General features: G+C 48.5%; 1 non-coding gene across 1 annotated transcript in view; it reads left to right on the top strand.

The window, feature by feature from the left end:
- The first annotated feature begins 7,138 nt into the window (after positions 1–7,138).
- LOC131291644 (5.8S ribosomal RNA) overlaps positions 7,139–7,231 on the top strand; it is a 155-nt gene continuing 62 nt past the window's right edge. The window contains exon 1 of the ribosomal RNA XR_009189422.1: positions 7,139–7,231. This exon is cut by the window's right edge and continues 62 nt beyond it. This is a non-coding gene — a ribosomal RNA (5.8S ribosomal RNA).

Below are 7,231 nucleotides of genomic sequence, written 5' to 3' on the forward strand. Positions count from 1 at the left end.
ACATCCAAGTGATCGACCACGTGTGTGAAGCAAAGACCAATCGAATTCCTCAATGAACCGAACACTATGAACAAATGGCCAAAAACGTTATAACTATCCAAACATCCTACTATCTAGCGAAAGTCATCACGATGGAACCATACAATGATCTTAACCTATAGCGCTCACCTTATTCCTACCCAGAGTGCAAGTGAACAGATTGCTCACCCTACCCAGTTCACAACCACGTGATCGACTAACATACCGAGGTTACCACAAGTCAAAGTTATACGTTTACAAGCGCAAGACCAATCGAAAACCCCGAAAGCAATCTCGACCCAAAATGTATTATCCGTGAGTGTAGTCGAGTCTCGTACTCGTCATCTGTAATCGTCGGATAGAATATCCAGTACACGGTTGTCTTTCCAAATGAAATCTACATACAGAACTCGCTCTTGGCAAATGGGTGGCATTGGCGCAATCAGGAGCGAGTTCCCGTCCGGGTGCCAAGTGATTGGCAAATGTCTGGGGGAAAGCAACCATATATTGATTTGTCTGTTAGTGTACTGGGTGTTTGAGGTATGTAGTATCCACGCTTGGTTGGGTGTGTCAGAGGACCATGGATGCGTTCACAACCCCAATTGGGGTACATCGGGAATGATTTTGTGGAACCGATGTGCCCGGCACACACTAAGTTTTGTTGCAAGTTAATAGTGTGCCATGTCCGGGGGGGTTGTGATTAAACTCTGGTGAATTGCGTACTGTGGTGATTGGGGTATGAAAGCCCCGCAGTTGCAATGATCGGACGCGCCTAGCGTGTCCTTTAGTTGATGGTAGGGAAATGAAGGCCCTTGTCAGCTCACCTAAGTATTCATGGAAGTTTGGCATAAGGTCGCTGTGGTAGGGGTATGAAGGCCCCGTCAGCGCATGCACAATCGGGCGCACGAGCGCTTAGCGGAGTCGAATGCCGCTCAAGTGCCTGTCCGGTGCATCGGGTGTGTGTGTGATACGAGGGCAATGAGGTTCGCACGGGGGCTCGCCTCCCGTGTGCTACCGGACTTGACAACATATAGAACGTGGTGTTTGCTCCTCCGGGTGCAATGGGACAATGAACATTCGAACGCAAAGTCGGAATTCTGGTTGATCCTACCAGTAATATACGCTCGTCTCAAAGGTTAAGCCATGCATGTCTAAGTACAAACAGATTTAATGTGAAACCGCATAAGGCTCAGTATAACAGCTATAATTTACGAGATCATCAACCTAGTTACTTGGATAACTGTGGAAAATCTAGAGCTAATACATGCAACATGCCAGGACCCTCGCGGGAACTGGTGCACTTATTAGTCAAACCAATCGCGGGTTCTCCGTGTCATTGAGTTGAAGTCTGGATAATGATGCTGATCGTATGGTCTCGCACCGACGACAGATCTCGCAAATATCTGCCCTATCAACTATGGATGGTAGTATAGAGGACTACCATGGTTGCAACGGGTAACGGGGAATCAGGGTTCGATTCCGGAGAGGGAGCCTGAGAAATGGCTACCACATCCAAGGAAGGCAGCAGGCGCGTAAATTACCCAATCCCGGGACGGGGAGGTAGTGACGAGAAATAACAATATGAAACTCTTTAATGATGTTTCATAATTGGAATGAGTAGAGCATAAATCCTTCTACGAGGATCAAGTGGAGGGCAAGTCTGGTGCCAGCAGCCGCGGTAATTCCAGCTCCACTAGCGTATATTAAAATTGTTGCGGTTAAAACGTTCGAAGTTGATACTTGTCCAACACAGTCCGGCTCCGCCGACCCGGTCAACCCGTGGTCGGTGGGCCAAGTCGGAATCTGGTTGCGACTCAATGGTGTGGTAGGGCACCAAGTCTGTGTCATGGTGTGCCCTTCAACGGGTGCAAGTGTAACATAGAGCTCGACCGCTCACGTTTACCTTGAACAAATTAGAGTGCTTAAAGCAGGGTGCCCAAACGCCCTAGAATAATCTTGCATGGAATAATGGAATACGACCTTGGTCTAATCTTTCATTGGTTTGTACTCAGACCGGAGGTAATGATTAACAGAAGTAGTTGGGGACACTAGTATTACGGCGCGAGAGGTGAAATTCGTAGACCGTCGTAAGACTAACTAAAGCGAAGGCATTTGTCAAGGATGCTTTCTTTAATCAAGAACGAAAGTTAGAGGATCGAAGGCGATTAGATACCGCCCTAGTTCTAACCGTAAACGATGCCAACTAGCAATTGGGAGACGCTACAACCAGGTGCTCTCAGTAGCTTCCGGGAAACCAAAGTCAGGTTCCGGGGGAAGTATGGTTGCAAAGTTGAAACTTAAAGGAATTGACGGAAGGGCACCACAATGAAATGGAGCTTGCGGTTCAATTTGACTCAACACGGGAAAACTTACCAGGTCCGAACTTATGGAGGTGAGACAGATTAATAGCTCTTTCTCAAATTTAAGGGTAGTGGTGCATGGCCGTTCTTAGTTCGTGGATTGATTTGTCTGGTTAATTCCGATAACGAACGTGACTCACATATGCTAACTAGAACGCAGTCAGCGTTAATGCGTCGATGCCGATTGGAACGGGTTAGGACCTTTCGGTGGAGTATGACCTGACACCTTCGCTGTTCGTGTGCGCAAGTGCACTTACGGTACGCTGCTTAGCAGGACAATTTGTGTTTAGCAAAATGAGATCGAGCGATAACAGGTCCGTGATGCCCTTAGATGTTCTGGGCTACACGCGTGCTACAATGTGGGTAGCAGCGTGTCTCCTATTCCGAGAGGAACGGGAAATCACTCAAATACTCACTTAGTAGGGATTATGGATTGCAATGGTCCATATGAACTCGGAACTTCTAGTAAGTGCTGGTCATCAGCCAGCGTTGAATACGTCCCTGCCCTTTGTACACACCGCCCGTCGCTACTACCGATGGATTATTTAGTGAGGTCTTTGGAGATGATCGTTCGCTGGATCCTCGTGAACCGCGTCTGCTTTATCGAAGTTGACCGAACTTGATGATTTAGAGGAAGTAAAAGTCGTAACAAGGTTTCCGTAGGTGAACCTGCGGAAGGATCATTAGTGGCCAAGTGATCCTTCCAGAAGTCCGAACCTGCGGGTTGAGACTTCGGCACAAGTTGCCATATGATAGTTGACGAAACACGTTAGAAGTCCGAACCTGCGGGTTGAGACTTCGGCACAAGTTGCCATATGATAGTTGACGAAACACGTTAGAAGTCCGAACCTGCGGGTTGAGACTTCGGCACAAGTTGCCATATGAAAGTTGACGAAACACTATGAAGTCCGAACCTGCGGGTTGAGACTTAGGCACAAGTTGCCATATGAAAGTTGACGAAACACTAACAAGTCCGAACCTGCGGGTTGAGACTTAGGCACACGTTGCCTTATACATGACTTCGAACAAATACACAAGTCCGAACCTGCGGGTTGAGACTTAGGCACAAGTTGCCTTATACATACATTGGCCAAATAAACAGAAGTCCGAACCTGAGGGTTGAGACTTAGGCACAAGTTGCCATATTATATTCGATCAAACACTAAGTAGTCCGAACCTGCGGGTTGAGACTCAAGACCGTCACAAGATGTCACTATACAAGTCCGAACCTAAGGGTTGAGACTTAATGCGATCTAGATACCAAGTTGACATCCAATACCTGTTGAGCAAAACCAAAGATTCCCTGTTCTCGAATGATTACACTATATAACAGGGAATCATGAAGAAATCAAGCAAGCGTGAAACAAAGTCATCACTTGGGCATGCTCGATAGCCAACCACATGACCTTAACCTAAGAGAGCATGCAAACCACATGATACCTATAAACGATTAACCCGCCCTAGTTCAATCGTTCACCAAGTGATGACTTCAGTATGGCTAAGAGAAAAACTTTTAAATGGGAAAAACTCAAAGTCCGAACCTCCGGGTTGAGACTTCCGCGTCGGAGGTGGGCGCACCTCCTATCCGAAAGATGGTGAATCAGGGGTGTTCGATCAGCAATGGTCGAATGCCCCGTCGTAGTCTAACTATGACAATCAAAGTCAAGACCTCCGGGTTGAGACTTTCCGCGTCCGGAGGTACGCGTACCGCCTACCCGAAAGATGGTGTGCTTCTGGGGTATTCGATGAGTCGGATACCCCGTCGTAGTCCAACTATGACAATACAAAGTCAAGACCTCCGGGTTGAGACTTTCCGCGTCCGGAGGTACGCGTACCGCCTACCCGAAAGATGGTGAGCTTCTGGGGTATTCGATGAGTCGGATACCCCGTCGTAGTCCAACTATGACAGTCAAAGTCAAGACCTCCGGGTTGAGACTTCCGCGTCGGAGGTGCGCGCACCGCCTACCCGAAAGATGATGAATCAGGGGTGTTCGGTCAGCAATGGTCGGATGCCCCGTCGTAGTCCAACTATGACAACCAAAGTCAAGACCTCCGGGTTGAGACCTTCCGCGTCCGGAGGTACGCGTACCGCCTACCCGAAAGATGGTGTGCTTCTGGGGTATTCGATGAGTCGGATACCCCGTCGTAGTCCAACTATGACAATACAAAGTCAAGACCTCCGGGTTGAGACTTCCGCGTCGGAGGTGCGCGCACCGCCTACCCGAAAGATGGTGAGTCAGGGGTGTTCGGTCAGCAATGGTCGGATGCCCCGTCGTAGTCCAACTATGACAACCAAAGTCAAGACCTCCGGGTTGAGACTTTCCGCGAGTACAAGCATAAAGGAACACGGACCAAGCCGTACCGAGAGAATCGGTACTAGAGCCCTCGTGGTTCTACATTGAGAGAGCCCTCGTGGTTCTCATTAGGGGCTTTATGCAAGAAGTACTCAATACTGTGGTGTGAAGTATAAAGTATAGAGTCCTCCACTGGTCCACGCTGCTCCGGCGGTCCTGGGTAAGATAGTTCATTCTAGCTTGCCCTATGTGGAAGAGGACTCAATACCCTACCTGTTGAGCTTGAAACAAAGTCATCACTTGGGCATGCTCATATTGCCATACACAATTACATTATATTCGAATGAGCATGCAAGCGACCCTATATAGACCGAACCAAAACGATTGATACCGCCGTAGTTCACCCCCACCAAGTGATGACTTCAGTATGGCTAGTGTGTGAAGTATAAAGTATAGTCCTCATCTGGTCCACGCTGCTTTGCAGTCCTGGGTAAGATAGTTAATTCTAGCTTGCCCTATGTGGAAGAGGACATAATACTTAATACTTTGAGTACAAGCATAAAGGAACACGGACCAAGCCGTACCGAGAGAATCGGTACTAGAGCCCTCGTGGTTCTACATTGAGAGAGCCCTCGTGGTTCTCATTAGGGGCTTTATGCAAGACGTACTCAATACTGTGGTGTGAAGTATAAAGTATAGAGTCCTCCACTGGTCCACGCTGCTCCGGCGGTCCTGGGTAAGATAGTTCATTCTAGCTTGCCCTATGTGGAAGAGGACTCAATACCCTACCTGTTGAGCTTGAAACAAAGTCATCACTTGGGCATGCTCATATTGCCATACAATATTCCATTGTCTACTAATGAGCATGCAGCTATATGATTATAACCTGTAAACGATTACCCCGCCGTAGTTCAACGCTTCAACCAAGTGATGACTTCAGTATGGCTAGTGTGTGAAGTATAAAGTATAGAGTCCTCCCCTGGTCCACACTGCTTCGGCGGTCCTGGGTAAGATAGTTAGTTCTAGCTTGCCCTATGTGGAAGAGGACACCATACTTAATACTGTGGTGTTATGAACAAAGTATAGTCCTCCACTGGTCCACGCTGCTTCGGCGGTCCTGGGTAAGATAGTTCATTCTAGCTTGCCCTATGTGGAAGAGGGCATACAAGACAAAGTATAGTTCTCCCCTGGTCCACGCTGCTTCGGCGGTCCTGAGTAAGATAGTTAATTCTAGCTTGCCCTATGTGGAAGAGAGCATACATGAACCAAGAACGAAGGTTATGATCGAGGAATGATTCGACAACTAACCGATGGTATGAAATGTGAAGAATTCAAGCAAGCACACAATCAAGTCATCACTTGGGCATGCTCGATAGCCAACCCTATGACATTAACCTAGTAGAGCATGCAACGTATAATATCCCAATGCAAAGTAAACGATAGACTCGCCCTAGTTCAGCGCTTCAACCAAGTGATGACTTCAGAATGGCTAAATCAAATCGGTTCAAAACATACCATCGGTACCCTATTGAAACACACAAGTCGATATCAAACCTCATGATTGTGTAGTCCTCCACTGGTCCACGCCGCTTCGGCCGTCCTGGGTAAAATGGAACATTCCAGCTTGCTCTATGTGGAAGAGGGCACATTACTCAATACTGTGGTGTGAAGTATAAAGTTCAGTTCTCCCCTGGTCCACGCTGCTTCGGCGGTCCTGGGTAAGATAGTTAATTCTAGCTTGCCCTATGTGGAAGAGGACACTTGATACTTCGTCTCTAAGCGGCGGCTTGACTCCTCCCTACGGGGAACGGGTTTACGCGCACAGCGGCGGCTTACGCACTATGGCAGTCATGGATGCCTTACGTTTCTATGAAAAGTGTGTTCCTCCCCTGGTCCACGCTGCTTCGGCAGTCCTGGGTAAGATAGTTAGTTCTAGCTTGCCCTATGTGGAAGAGGACACGTAGACTTACTGTGGTGTGAAGTATAAGGTTCAGTTCTCCCCTGGTCCACGCCGCTTCGGCCGTCCTGGGTAAAATGGATTCATCCAGCTTGCCCTATGTGGAATGAGGACACTTTATGCTTCGTCTCTAAGCGGCGGCTTGCTCCTCCCTACGGGGAACGGGTATACGCGCACAGCGGCGGCTTACGTTATGGCAGTCATGGATGCCTTACGTTTCCATGAAAAGTGTGTTCCTCCCCTGGTCCACGCTGCTTCGGCAGTCCTGGGTAAGATAGTTAGTTCTAGCTTGCCCTATGTGGAAGAGGACACGTAGACTTACTGTGGTGTGAAGTATAAGGTTCAGTTCTCCCCTGGTCCACGCCGCTTCGGCCGTCCTGGGTAAAATGGATTAATCCAGCTTGCCCTATGTGGAATGAGGACACTTTATGCTTCGTCTCTAAGCGGCGGCTTGCTCCTCCCTACGGGGAACGGGTATACGCGCACAGCGGCGGCTTACGCAAGTTAGTCACCCTCGGCAGTGGATCACTCGGCTCATGGATCGATGAAGACCGCAGCTAACTGCGCGTCATAATGTGAACTGCAGGACACATGAACATTGA

The sequence above is a fragment of the Anopheles ziemanni genome (assembly GCF_943734765.1).
Source record: "Anopheles ziemanni chromosome X unlocalized genomic scaffold, idAnoZiCoDA_A2_x.2 X_unloc_12, whole genome shotgun sequence".
NCBI classification, from domain to species: domain Eukaryota; kingdom Metazoa; phylum Arthropoda; class Insecta; order Diptera; family Culicidae; genus Anopheles; species Anopheles ziemanni.